Source organism: Cinclus cinclus, unplaced genomic scaffold, assembly GCF_963662255.1.
Source record: "Cinclus cinclus unplaced genomic scaffold, bCinCin1.1 SCAFFOLD_32, whole genome shotgun sequence".
Classification (NCBI taxonomy): domain Eukaryota; kingdom Metazoa; phylum Chordata; class Aves; order Passeriformes; family Cinclidae; genus Cinclus; species Cinclus cinclus.
The window spans coordinates 1,620,874-1,635,336 of NW_026912098.1; positions in this window are offsets into that span (position 1 = coordinate 1,620,874).

Genomic DNA, 14,463 nt, shown 5'->3' on the forward strand with positions numbered 1-14,463 from the left:
TCTGTCTGTGCCAGGCTATCCATATTGTCTTTGTACCTGTGGGACCAACATGGAGAGTGAAAGTGTCAGTCATGTTGCTTGCACACCCCTTCCTTTCTATACCATACACATCCATGCACACCCCCATGTATGGATATTTTAAAAGGATAGGGATGGGCAGAGATTTCCCACAGAGCTCTAACTTTGGCATAACTCACCTTGTAAGGCAGTGGACCGGGGATTTGTTCCCCAGCTTTGTGAGTAGGTGTCCAAGAGCTGAAGGGAGCAGCATTTGGGAGCAGTTTCAGGATTTCTAGGCAGGAAGTGGAGCTGACAAACATCTGTGTAAATTGCTGGAGTCATTGGGATGGGCTGCTATTAATTGAGGAATATGGCACAATGGAGACATGAGACTTGGAAAAATCCCAGCCATCGTGGATCTGTGCCAATGGGGTAGCTGCAGAAACACTTTGTGTCTGCTTTGGGGACACAAGGTCCAAGGATCTGCAGTGTCAGAGGGTGACTGTGGCTGGTGGCAGGTGAAGCCCCATTTCATGACATCCCAGAGTGGCACAGGACAAAGATAAAAGCACCCACAACCTCACTGATGAAGTCTTTCTGATGCTGCACATCCTATAGGAAAAGCTGCTGTCACCCAATCCATTTGGAGTTATCACATTAATTTTCAATACTTGAGGTTACAGTTTCAAACTGCAGTGTTTTCACCCTCAAAACACAATCATGCACAATCCAAATTTCAATTTTCTCTTTCTTCAACCACAATTAAAAATGACTGATTATTACAATCAAACCCCAAAATCTTTTAAAAAAGGATGCTGAGCTCAGTAATATGGATCCATGTCATCAGAACTTTCACAAAGCAAATAATTTAGTTGTCTTTTTAAAAAAGATCAGATACTAATTAATCCAAAGTTACAGAAGATTTTTCACTACACATTGGGGTTTTTTTCCTCTAAACTTTCACTTTCACTTTTTGTTCTTTTTTTTACTTTTTTTTTCCATTTTTTAAACACAGAGAACACATCCTAAGAAAGGAATGTACAGCAAAATGAGATGCATTTCTGATAAACAATGAAAATGTAGGCTCCTCGTCTGTTTACTTTTGTCTGGATACTCTGAAGAAAAAATGTAGCAGAGAGCAGCAGAGGTGTAAAGTGGTTGCTTTGGACTAAACTGGAGTTTAGCACTGGTGACATCCTGATCCAGTCACGAGTTGCAGAATTCTTGTGCAGATCTCAAGCCCTGTGTTTGCAGGCACAGCACCTGCAGCTCTGACACAGCAGTGCATGAGAACAGCTCTGCTATTCCCCCAGAGAATCGGGGCTCTGCCCAAGAACGAGGTGCTGCAGTCCTTTGCTCCTGGTTCCCGTGTGGAGCAGCTCCTTCCCGCTGGCTGAGCTGCTCAGGCAGAGCCCGGCAGCTCCTGGCCCTGCAGGGCTGAGGCTTTTCCCCCTTGCTGGGCACAGACTGATGGAGCAGCACTGCTGAGCACGGGGACACAGCGAGGGACCAGGAACAGCTTCCTTTGTCCACCTGCAGCTCCAAGGCCCAAGCTCTGAGCAGACAGGGCTGGAAGGGACTCGCAGGCTCCCTGTTTGCTGGGCTGCCCCCCTTGTGCCCGGCCCAGCTCTGTGTGGGGCAGAGGGAGAACAAGGGGCAGCTCCCTCCCAGCTCCCAGCCCCAGCCCAGGGACCCCTCTGGCCCCGGGGCTTGGGGCACTGTCAGCACCCTCTGCTCCAGCCACCGCTTCTGCTGGCACTGACAGCAACACCCAAACTGTGGCTGATCCCGAGGGAGCAGCAGCAGTGCTTGCATCTGATCCCTGACTCTGGGGCACGGCTGGACAAACGACACCCACAGCAGCAGCAGCAGCAGCAGCAGCAGCACATGGACCTGACTTTGAGCACAGCCCCCGGCACTGTTCCCTCCCGTGTGCAGTGGTGTCACAGCAGCCTGGGGCACCTGGGAGCCCTCAGTGCCAGCAGGGACTGGAGATGGCAGCCCTGGGCTCCTGGAGGTTGTGCAGGGAACAGAGGTGGGGACTGCCTCTCCATGGGGAGCTTCCAGATGGAAAAGGCTGCTGTGACCAGGCAGCTGCAAGGGCAGAGAAAGGAGGGGCTGGAGCCCTTGATTTGTGCCAGTTCCACAGTCCTGGGGAGCAGCCACTGAGCACAGGGGGAACAGAGGGCACAGCAAGAGGGACAAAACCAGTCAAGGTCAGAGACAGGAAAGAGCCAGAGCTGGGAGCAGGAACAGCTGCTTCATTGCACCCTTGGACAAAGCTCTTGGCTGAGCTTTCAAAGTGCTGAAGGGCATGAAGGGCAGAGAGGTGACAGCAAACCATGCTCCTGTTTGCACAGCCTCCCCTCTCAGTGTCCCAGAAGGATTTGGATGAACTGTATTCTTCTCTCTGAGTTGTCACATTCAGCATGAGCAGCTTAGCCCCAGGAGCTAAAGCAGCTGAAGCTTTAGGCCACAAGAGCTGACCAAGAGGGAACTTTTGGACCCCCAGGTTTAGGATGGCCAGCAGTTGGGATGTGTCCCAAGGAGGCTGTGCCAGCTTCTCTGGAAGGTCCCGTGCCCTTCCAGCTACGGCTGTGTCAGCAGCCCTGGGGGCTCCTTCTGCTGCCCTGAGCCTGCAGAGCAGGGCAGTGTTTGCTGGTGGTTAGAGCTGCTCATAAACATCATGTCAGGCTGCCTTAAACACTTGGGGCGAGGGATTCCTTCCAACCTGGGCCACTTTGGGTGGGCTGAGGGTGTCCCCAGGGCAGGTGACAGTGTGTGCAAGGGCCTTTGTGACACAAAGCAGCACGGTCACCATGGCATGGAATGGGACACGGTGTCAAAGGACCCTTTGTGACCTGTGCTGACATAGGAGCTGGCAGTGACACAGCCACACCACAGTGCTCGGAGCAGGCGACGGGACAGGACGCGCCGGAGCGGTGCTGTGAGGAGCCCCCACACAGCGCACTCGTTCGTGTCTGACCCGGAGCTTTTCTGAGGCGTTATTCCTGCAGGTGACCTCGTGGCAAGGCTGTGGGACTTGGTGGCCCGCGGCCTTCCCGAGGCTTCTCTTTTGCAGGTGCACTCGCGGCCGGACCGCAGGACTTGGTGACCAGAATTGCTTACGAGGAGTCTCCTGTCCTTGTGGCAGGAGCCCTCAAGAGCAGAGTGCAGGACTTGCTGTCCTGCAGCCTTCCTGAGGCAACTCTGTCGTGGGTGTCTTCAAGGCACAACTGCACGACTTGTTGCCTCACAGCTTTCCCAAGGCATCTCTCTAGAAGGTGCCCTTGAGCCAGACTCTGACATGGCGGGCAGATTTCTCAGCCTGTTCAATGTTTGCAGAGGGAAAAAAGAGAAAGGCCCTGGAGTATCCCCAGAACAACCACCTGAGGAGCTGGAGCAGTTCCAGCCAATGCAGGATGGTGAGTGGCAGAGCAGGGCCACAGGGCTAATGGCTGCTGCCAGCCGGGCTCCATCCCATCCCATCCCATCCCATCCCATCCCATCCCATCCCATCCCATCCCATCCCATCCCATCCCATCCCACCCACTGTGGACATGGCCAGGGACAGGACAGAAGAGGGGCTGGGCAGACACCCCGCAGCAGCCGTGCTCCATCCCCTGGGGCATCCCGGGGCTGTCCCTGCCTGGGGAGCGCAGGGCTGGGCTGTGTTCTCTGGCCTCTCCTGCCGCCCCTCAGCTCTGGCTGCACTCACTCTTACCCAGGAGCAGCCACGGACCGGACACAAGAGCAGGAACCCACCTGCAGCCGCTTCCGCACAACACTGAAGGTACCTGCAGCCATCCCTACCTAGGCTGGGCCTGCTGTCACTGCTCAGCCCAGCACAGCGCTTGGAGCATTGCATGGAACTTGCCTCTCTTCCCTGTCCTTTGTTCTCCTGCAGAGGTTCCAGAAGTTCCTACGCATTCGACGTAGGAAGACCAGAACCACAGCTACAGAGGGCACAGCTGAGCCTGACTCCAGGCTGACCGAGCTCCAGGCAGAGCCAGATGTCAGCCCAAATTCACCTGAGTGCTCAGAGGGCTCTGACACTGCAATGAATGATGGCAGGGCAAAGGCTGACATGGCAGAGACTGAGGACATGGCCGGCACTGCAGAGACTGAGGGCATCACAAATACTGACACCACTGCCACTCTGAGTCAGGAACTCATTGGGGACTATTTCAAGGAGCCCTGTGTTTCTTCCCAGCCAAACGTAAGCAGCCTGAGGCCAGGGCTTGAGGCCTCACAGGAGTGCATGCCCACTCACGCCATGGTCACTGGGCCCCCTCAGTCTTTGAGGCCAGCACAGTGTGGCGGGGAGGGAAGCACTTCTTAGGGGAAGCTGGGGAGTGTCTCCCATGGACAGTGCTCCAAGTCTTCCCCACCCCCTCCAGGTGCCAGCTATGGTGAAAAGCATCCACCAGAGTCTCGTGTCCCATGCCACTGTGGGTGTCAGGCTGCGCACTGACATTTGGAGGCTGGCTGGAGAACACCCTGCTGACGTGGTGCTGACCCTCCTGCGCTGTGCCCCAACGTGTGACAGGTACAGGGTCCACGTGCCTTGAGAGCTCAGGGCTCAACAGCCTTTAGGGCCCATGGCCCTGTACAGCCTGTCCAGTGGGGTCTGCCAGACAGGCACAGAGCTCCAGGACCCTCAGGCCCCTCTGTTTCCTCAGCCTGCTGCCATGCTCCCTCCCTCCCCCTCAGGGCATTGGGGCTCTGTCACCTGGGCCCCACAGCTGTACAGGGCATGGTCCTGTGCCTGAGACCCCCTGACACAGAGCTGTGATCCCACAGAGCTGCTGCAAGGATGTGGAGAGCCATAGGCTCGTCAGGACCAACAGTGGAGAAGGTGCTGCCCACACTGCTCTGTGTGATGGAGGATTGGCCTCTGCACAGCATGAGCACCTCTGATGGAGACAACAAAGACGTGTTTGCCCTGGCTGTGAGTTTCTGGAACTGGCCTCTGCTCGCTCTCCACTCGCCTCTCCAGCAGCTCTCCATCCTCTCCGTGCCTCAGGCACTGGGCTGAAACCTGGGCTAGGGACAGGCTCAGGGGGCACTGGGCCCGCTGCTCCCCCTGCGTCTCCCCTCGGGCCCTGCCCCATGGACAGCTCAGCCCTGAGCGCTGTCTCGGGCTGCTTCTTTTGCAGGCCACTCTGGTGATCTGGCTAATTGTGCCTCAGTGCCAGAAGGCAATGATCCTTTATTCCTCCCGCCTGTTTGTGGCTCTGCTCTTCCACGTTGTCATCACCACACAGCAGATGCCAGAGGAAGTTGATAACTTCTGGACAGCGTGCCGGGAGGAACATCGCCTTCCCAGCCAGCCCAACAGGTCCCAGTCCCCCTGTCCTTCCCATGCCCTTGTGGCCAGCACCAGTGCTCCCAGTGTGACCTGGACTTTGCTCTGCACACAGGTTTGCGGTGCAGGCCATGAAGGCTCTGCTCTTCTGTCTGCACTATGACCCTGAGGTGATGGCCATGGAGCGCAAGCGTGGCTGGGACACGCTGCTCTGTGCTGACACCCAGCACTATGCCGTGGGTCTGCTGGCCAGGTGAGACCCCCATTTCCCCTCTGTCCCTGACATTTGTGCTCTGTGCCCATGGTGCCCCACACAGTCCCTGTGCTCATGGGCCAGAGGGATTTGTCACCAAGGGACAGCCAAGCAGACTGGAAAAGGCTGGGAGAGGAGGTGCCCAGAAGGAGCAGCCTCCCAAAATGCCCACATCAGCTCCAGGGATGCTGGGCAAAGACTGGATCTCTGTGACTCAGTCCTGAGAGAGGTTTGCCTGCCCACCTCAGTGTCTTGGTGCCTTTTCCCCCATCAGGCAGATACGCCGTGCCTCCCTCTCCGTGTGTTCTGGGATTGCATGCCGCCTGCTTGGCTGGCTCAGCAGGGAAGAGCCACGCTGGGATCTGCCTTTCCTGGCATTCCTTGTGGAGGTGAGCCCGATGGCCAGCGCTGCCTCTCTGAGCTGCCTCCCAGCTCTCTGTGGTCATCGCCACAGCTGCCTGGGACGGTGCCCGTGCCCTGTGCTGCTGTCTGGGCCCAGCCCTGTGCGGATCTGGGCTCCTGCTGGCTGGGTCCCCTGTCACTGCCCTGTGCCTTCCAGGTCCTGGACTGCTTGGATTTGACTCACTGTGCTGACAGCATCCTTGAGCTCATGTCAAGGCATGTGCAGAGCAAGTGCAGGGAGAGGCGTCGCCTGGCGCTCCGAGGCCTTGTGGTGCTCAGCAAGGATCCCTCGATGGTGAGAAGGGGACAGCGGCTGAAGCTGCGCTGGGGAAAGCAGCCCCTTGGGCTGGCTGGGCTTCAGGAGCTGAGGCAGATGCTCCCAGCTCTCCTGCCTCACCTCCCTGAGTTCTTTGGGACAGGCCTTTGGCCTCTGGGCCCTGCAGTTGGGGTTGCAGTGCCAGGGCAGTGTTGGTGGTGCTGTCGTTCGTGGCTTCACAGCACAACCTTGTGTTCCACACAGGCCCTAAAAATGTGTAGCCTGTCTCAAAGCCTTTTGGAGCTGCTGGGTGATGCAGATGGAGAGGTGGTTGGCATGAGCCTCCACGTGTTCACCAATGTGCTCCAGGACAAAGACATCCTGATATCCAGCACCACCGCCCTGAAGCTGGCCCAGGCACTCCTGGCCCTGTGTGACAACGTAAGGCTCAGTGTCCTCAGCCACGGGCACTGGCTGCTGCCCAAAAACTGGGTGCCCTGTGGATTATTTGGGCTGTTGTTCAGGGGCTGCAGTAGTTGGTGCTGAGGTTTTTTCCTTTCCTCCAGGACAACAGCCACGTGAAACTGCTCTCCCTTGACCTCTTCTGCAAGGTGATGGAATTGGTAGTAGACGAGGGAAAAAAGCCCCTTAAGTCAACTGTGTGCCAGAGCCTACTCCCACTTTTATTCCACTGTCATGATGAAAATTGACGTGTGGCAGAGGTGAGGACTCGTGGGCTTCTGGTGCATCCCTGGGAGGGGGCTCGGCTGCCTCCTGCCCTGGCACCTCCCGGGCTGCAGCCCTTTCCAGGCCTTGGCACAGGGACACGGGTCCTGTGCCCTGAACTGCGCTGCCGTCTCCACATCTCTGCTGCTCTCCAGGCCTCTCGGGCAACACTGCATTGTGCGACCAAATTCCTGAAGAGGAGGAATCTGGAGCAGCTGCTGAAGAAGGAGCAGCTGTGGAAGTTGGCCGAGTGCCTGGTAAGGACGGCCTGGAAGTCCCAGGCTCAGGCTGGAGAAGCCCCCTGAGCGCGGTGCTCGCTGTGTGGGGCTGGCAGCTGTGGCCGTGCCCAGTGCTGCACCCAGGGGCCGCACGGGCTCTGCTCCAGGCTCCCGTGGCCCCGAGCCGGGTGCCGACGGAGCCCCGGCCCAGCGGGGCCGCGGGGCGGGTCGGCACCGCGGCTCCCCGGGCAGCACCCGGCCCTCTGCCCCTGCAGAGCCCGGCGCCAGCGGCTGCCGGCCGCGCCTCAGGGCTGGGCGGGCAGGGGAGGCCGGGGCCGGGCGCCTCAGGGCAGCGCCTGCCAAAGGGGCAGAGCCCGCCCCGACCCTTCCCTGCCTGCCGCCGCTCTCCCCAGCTGGCAGAGGACAGGAGCCGAGCGGCCCAGCACCTGCGCCAGGCCCTGCCGTACCTGCAGAGCCCCCAGGAGCCCCTGCGAGAGGCGGCCATCAGGTTCATCGGTGAGCCCGGGGTCCCTCCCCACCCACCACGGCTCGGCCCCGGCCCCGGCTGCTGCCCCGGCAGCGCCATCCGGGCCCGGCGCCGTGGAGCCCCGGCTGCCCTCGGGGCTGCTGCCGCCCTCTCCCAGCCGTGCCCTTCCTTGGGTGTCAGGAGGTGGCGAGGGCCAGGGCTGAGCCCTGCCGGGCCAGGAGGGCCAGTGGCCACAGGGCTGGCAGCGCCGCTGGCAGGGAGCTGTGCCGCTGGGGCAGTGACAGGCTCTGTGTTCCCAGGGCTCGCCGGGCAGTGCTTGAGGGGGCAGAAGGAAGAGCCCCAGGTGCTCAGGGAGGGTGAGTGAGGGCAGCGGGCTGTCAGCGGGGCTGGTGGGGGGAGCTGCAATCCCTGGGCAGGGAGCTGCAATCCCTGGCCCAGCTGTGGAGGGTTTCACTCCCTGTGTGGATGAACGGTGGCGTGGATGGAGCACACAGAGATTTCAGGGACATGGGTGGGGGTATTTGTGGCCAACACCTTGCAGCTGATCCCCTTGGCCCCTCCTCTGTATTGGCCATGGAATAAGCTAGCTGGGATGGCCCTAGCAGGAAGGTCTCCTTGGATTCCCACAGATCTGGGCTCTGACCATGGCTCCTTTCCTCTGTCTTCCAGTCTTTCAAGCCCTGATGATAGACGACAGCCCTTCACAGACAAATGTAGGAATTCAAGATACACTCAATTGAAGAGCTGCAGAACCATGCTCATCTGCTGGCTCAGAAGAACCAGCATCCCTTTAAGCTCTCCAGATGCCATGGAAGATGAGGCAACCTTGAGACCAGAAGAGACCAGCTGGAGCTCCAGGCACAGCTGAGCCTGTTGAAGTTCATGTGGCTTCAGCCCTCTCCCTGCTTGTACATAGCTCTCTCCCTCCAGCCTTCAGACACTGCCCATCCTCTCATCTTCCCTCCACTATCTCTCCCTTTTCACTGCTCCCTCCCTCCAGCCCTCATACTGTACCCATCCCTTTTGTCCCCTCCAGCTCCTCCCGTTGCTTCCCCCTCCATCAATAAAGAGTTTGGCTTCTTCACTTTGCCTGCATCTCTGTGGAGCTCAAGCGCCTCAAATCCGGAGCCCTGGGACACATGGGCTCTTCCTGCCATTCTCTTCCACGCTGTGTTTTGTGCAGAGATGCAGAGGAACAAGGACAGATCAGGCTGGAAATATCTCTGTGCTAAAGGTCCAGTTCCACAACACTGTGGAGTTAAAGGTCTTCTTGAGCACCCTGGAGGCCCTGGGTTTTAGAAGAGCCACTCCACCTGAGTATGCTCTGAACCCAACTGGGAGGGATTCCATGGCAAGCATCCACAGAGGGCAAAGGAGACTGGAATGCTGCAAGGTTTCAACACCAGCTTCCTGAAAGCACAGCAATGCTCCATCCCTGCCCAGGTCAGGAAGAGGGCAGAACCAGAGACCATCAGGGCTTCTTAAGGAGCGTTGGGTGTGCCAAAGGACAAATGAAGCAGCAGCACAGTGCCCGAGACTCGGACGTGTGACCGTGCCAGTGTCCAGAGCGCTGTCAGGCAGTGCTGGGATCCTGAGTGCGGTTCTGGTCCCCACAAATGAGGAATCACAGCCCCTGCCCCAGACCCAGTCAGAAAGCCAAGCAAGTGAGACCAGAGGGAGGGCACCCTTCCAGTCTCTCTTGGGCATGGCTGCAAAACAGCCCCTGCTTCTTCTTCCTCCACCTGTGATTGGGGTGTGCTGATGGCAGAGCCAGCCAGGTTGTGCTCTGTGTGCCAAAGTCTGTTGAGAGGGGGAAGGAAAAGTGCTGCGTGCAGAGCAGAATCCTGTAAAGTGCTGGCAAGACCATCCTGCACGAGCAGAGCTCTGGTCTGTGGCCAGGAACAGCCTGGTTTTGCTGCCATGAACGCAGGCAGGACTCCAGGCAGGTGAAGAGGCAGCGGGCAGCTTGTGTTTGTAGAGGGCCTGGGGCTGCATATGTGAACCTCCGCCTGGAAACACACTTGGGGGAATATGACCTAGAGCTGGAGTGCCTGTTCTGCAGCCCTGAGGACTCTTGGCCAGCCCAGGGCATGTGCCACCTGCCAGGGACAGCTCTCAGCCTGCCTGGCAGCTCCCCATGGACTGTGGGCAGAAGTTGGAGGTGGAAGGAGCCACCCCCATCAGGGCAGATTCCTCCTGCTCTGGAGATGCTGCTGCATGGCCAGGGCTGCTCTCAGCTCTCTCCTCAAGGCAAGGCAAAGGGACTGTCAGGTGTGTCTGTGTCCCTGAGACTCCTGCACTGTCCCCCTGGGCATCAGCAGATGTGCCTCAGATCTGCCTCACAAAGTGCCTCCTCCTCAGCCTGCTCTGCCTACAGACAGCAGCAGCAGCACCTTGGCTTGCAGCATCTCAGTTTGTCTGAGCTGCCCTTCAGGCCCTGCTGCCAGGGAGATGCCCCTGGGCAGTGCCCTGTGCTGGGAGGGGTCTGCAGGGCAGAGCTGAGCCCTCAGGGCTGGGCTGGGCTCTGGAAGCACTGGCAGGGACAAGCCTTGGATAGAGACAAACAGCTCCCAGGAGGAACAACTCCAGGCAGCAGAGAGCCAGACTAAAGCTGGATATCCCTCCATGTCCAGATGCACAAGGAAAGAGAGGATGTTTCAGAGAAAATGGTTATTGAACTGGAGTCTTCAAAAAGTCCACTTTATTTCTAAAGAATGCTTATGTTCACGCTGAAATAGAGGAATGTGTAATCAGGAAATGGCACCTGTGTGGGACAGTTGGTCTGACTGTACTGGGGTACAGGGAGCTCTGTTTTCCCTCTGGGCTCCCTAGTGTTCAGACTGAGAGTGATGCTGAAGATGATGCAGTAACTCAGCAGCAAAAACCTAAACTTAAAAATAAAAATGTGTAGTGAGGTTTCCCCATAGGAAGATAAGTAGTTTTGACTGGATTCCAGAAATTATTCCATAGGATTGAATGAGAGATATTGCTCCAAGCTTGTCAATAACTTCTTTGAACAGTCCACAATACCCAGAGTGCAGAAATGTCCAACAGCAGCTCCATCAGGCACTTCCTCCTGCTGGCATTGGCAGACACGCGGCAGCTGCAGCTCCTGCACTTCTGCCTCTTCCTGGGCATCTCCCTGGCTGCCCTCCTGGCCAACGGCCTCATCATCAGCGCTGTAGCCTGCGGCCACCACCTGCACACCCCCATGTTCTTCTTCCTGCTCAACCTGGCCCTCACTGACCTGGGCTCCATCTGCACCACTGTCCCCAAAGCCATGCACAATTCCCTCTGGCACACCAACAACATCTCCTACTCTGCATGTGCTGCTCAGCTCTTTTTCTTTTTGTTCTTCATTTCAGCAGAGTATTCCCTCCTGACCATCATGTGCTACGACCGCTACGTGTCCATCTGCAAACCCCTGCACTACAGGACCCTCCTGGGCAGCAGAGCTTGTGCCCACATGGCAGCAGCTGCCTGGGCCAGTGCCTTTCTCAATGCTCTGCTGCACACAGCCAATACATTTTCCCTGCCTCTCTGCCAGGGCAAAAGCCCTGGGTCAGTTCTTTTGTGAGGTGCCCCAGATCCTCAAACTCTCCTGCTCACACTCCTACCTCAGGGAACTTGTTCTTCTTGCTGTTGTTGTCTGTTTAGCATCTGGGTGTTTTCTTTGGTGTTTTCTCCTATGTGCAGATCTTCAGGTTTCATGCTAAGGATCCCCTCTGAGCAGGGAAGGCACAAAGCCTTTTCCACCTGCCTCCTCACCTGGCTGTGCTCTCCCTGTTCCTCAGCACTGGGACATTTGCTTGCCTAAAGCCCCCTTCAATCTCATTCCCATCCCTGGATCTGTTCCTGTCAGATCTGTACTCGGTGGTGCCTCCAGCTCTGAACCCCCTCATCTACAGCCCGAGGAAACAGGAGCTCAAGGATGGTCTGAGAAAAATCATCGTTCATGCTTTTCAGAAGCAAGAAATTCTCATTCTCCTTTCTAGCTCTTACGATATTTCTCATTAATGCCCACTCTGTGTCCTGTGTATTTTTTTTCTTCTGGCACATGTAATATATTTTTGTGTGTTTGTTAACAGGAAAACCTTGGTCTCTAACACTTTCATCTCAGTATTTGCATTTGTAGTGCAAATTTCAGACTATATAGTCCCAGAGCTGTATTGTATACGCGGTTACACAAAATAAAGAACTCTGTATTGCCATGTTTGCCATGACATCTTTCCTCCCTGACTTCTCTGGAGCTACAGGGTCAGTGCCTCAAGGCAGAGCTGGGGAGAAAAAGGAACCCCAGTGCTGTTCACTGCCAGGGAGCCCCAAGGCTTCAGCTCCACAACCTCCTCGCTATGCAGCACACAGAGGGGGCACAGGCTGCAGGAGAGATGGCCGAGGGCTGGGCAGGGCTGGCAGGGCCAGAGGCACCCAGGCCTTTGTCCCCTGGGCTCGGGCAGGGCCTCTGCAGGCCCCACAGAAGGAACTTTCCTGGCAGGGGCCGCACTTTGCTTCTGCCTCGGCCCTCCCTGAGGAGGCTGGCAGGGCTTGCAGGCTGATGCCATTTGTCCTTGCTGCCCCTGCCATCCCACTGCCCCAGCAACAGCCCCGAGCCACCCGTGAGGGACAGGCCCTGCTGTCCCAGGCCTGGGCTCAGCCTTGGCCTTTCTGCTTCCTCCAGCCAGCCCAGGCCTTGCTCAGCATTGCAGTTCCCTGCTCACAGCCTTTGGCTCCTGCAATCCTGCCCTCAAGGATCTGCTCTCCCCAGGCCCTGGGGAGCCTTGGGCACTCCCTGCCCTCACTCATGGCGGCCACTGATGCTCCAAGGCACTTGCAGTTTTGCTGCTGACTCCTGCAGCAGCTTCTTCAACCTTCTCTCAGTGCCTCAGGCTCCTGCCATCAGCCCCAAATCCCCAAATCTGGGCATCATTAAAATACACAAAGGCCTTGGGAGCTCTTTGTCTTCCTTCCATTGTCTTCAAGTCTCCAGGGCTTGTGCAGCTGCTTGCAGTCACTTTGGAGCTCTGTTAAGGAGGGAGATTTCAAAGTGCACCTCATGATTTTTGGTTTTAATCAAGGGCATATTATTTTTATTTTTCAGTTCATAGCAGAGGTGACTGAAACATTTCCCAGGTGATGATGATGCTGAATGTCTCCCTAGGAGTTCTGGGCACAGAGAAGAATGATCCCTTTCAGGGCTGACCCTGTTTGAACAACCTGCTCCTCCCCCCCAACCTCACCATGTCTGACATTGCCCACCCGGGACTGACATCCTGAAACATAAAGTAATCCCTCTACATTTATTATATTAAATAAAGTAAATAATTAAATTATAAATATTTTCCTCTATAAAAGGAAATTTTATTAATTTTATAAAATTAAAAATAATTAAATCTAATAAAAATAATTTTTCTATTTATAAGAAGTCATAATATTTTTATCACCTAGTTTTTTTTGTATTTATATTAAAATATATCCATTTTCAGCAACCAGAGATATTACCAGTCACAGTTTGTAAGTAACACAATTCCCTTAATTATTGGCTCTTGAGATCTCCCTCCTTATGCTAATTAGTCTTTTTATCAGTCTTTTTGTAATCCTTTTTACAATTTTGTCGTTCAAGGCAAATTGAGCCACTCTGGGGTCCATGGAGACCTTTCTGGGTTACATTTGGGATGATTTGGGTCTATGGAAGCAATTCAGAGATAACTTGAGGGTCTGGAGGACAATTCAGGGAGCAGGGTGGGCACTGGGCAGGGCACTGAGGGATTCTGACGGACACCTCGGCGTCCGGGGGAGCTCTTGGGGGTCCAGGGGGAAAACTTGGAGGTCAGGGAGGGGAATGTGGAGCCCTTCGGGGTCCGGGCGGGCACTTGGGGGGCTCGAACGGGGCTCTCTGGGCGCGGGGCATGATGGGAGTTGTAGGCGCGGGTAGAATACAGTTCAATGGAGCCGCGGAGCATCACGGGAGTTGAAGGCGCAGCCGCAATGTCTCTCTGTCGGGCGCGGTGCATGACGGGAGATGAAGTCACGGCTGCAATAGCACTCTACGGGAACAGCCGGGCATGATGGGAGCTGTAGTCCCGGAAGTTGCTCGGATGGAGCATTTGGGGTCCAGGAAGGATCCTGGGGGACGCTTTTGAGTCCGAGCTGTGACTTGAGGTGCTCAGGGCGGAACGTGTACGGTTCGGGAGCATTTGGGGGGAGCTTGGGGAGTTCCAACGGGGCCCTTTAGGGCGCGGTGCACGGCAGGAATTTTAAGCGGGAACCTGTGTTATGAGGTGCTGCGGGGCCGCGGGAGGTGACAGATGAATTCCCAGAAGTGATTGTAAAGGGAATCTGTGGGGCTGGGAGCATTCAGGGAATCCGGAGCCGCTTTGGGGTGCTTCTGAGAGGATGATGAGGGGGCACTTCGGGATCCTGGAGAGTGTGGGGGACGCTTATGGGACATGAGGGGAGGGGGGCAGATAGCGGAGTTCTGTGGAGCGCGGGGCATGATGGACGTTGTAGTCCCAGCTCCAATGGGGCTCTATCGGGCCGCGGTGCATGATGGGAGTTATAGGCCACAAGGAAAGATGGCGCCGTCACCAGGCACCGCCCTCATTCCCTGATCCCCGGCGCTGATTGGCTGCGGGCAGTGATGGGCGGGGGCGGGAGCAGCCCATTGCACCCCTCCAGTCCCTCCCAGTACAGCCCAGTTCATCCCCAGTACAGTTCAATACAGCCCCAGCGCCTCTCCAGGCGCTCTCAATACACCTGAGTTCATTTGTATTCTCTTCCAGTTCTCCCCAGTGTCATCCATAGTGCGCCCCAGTG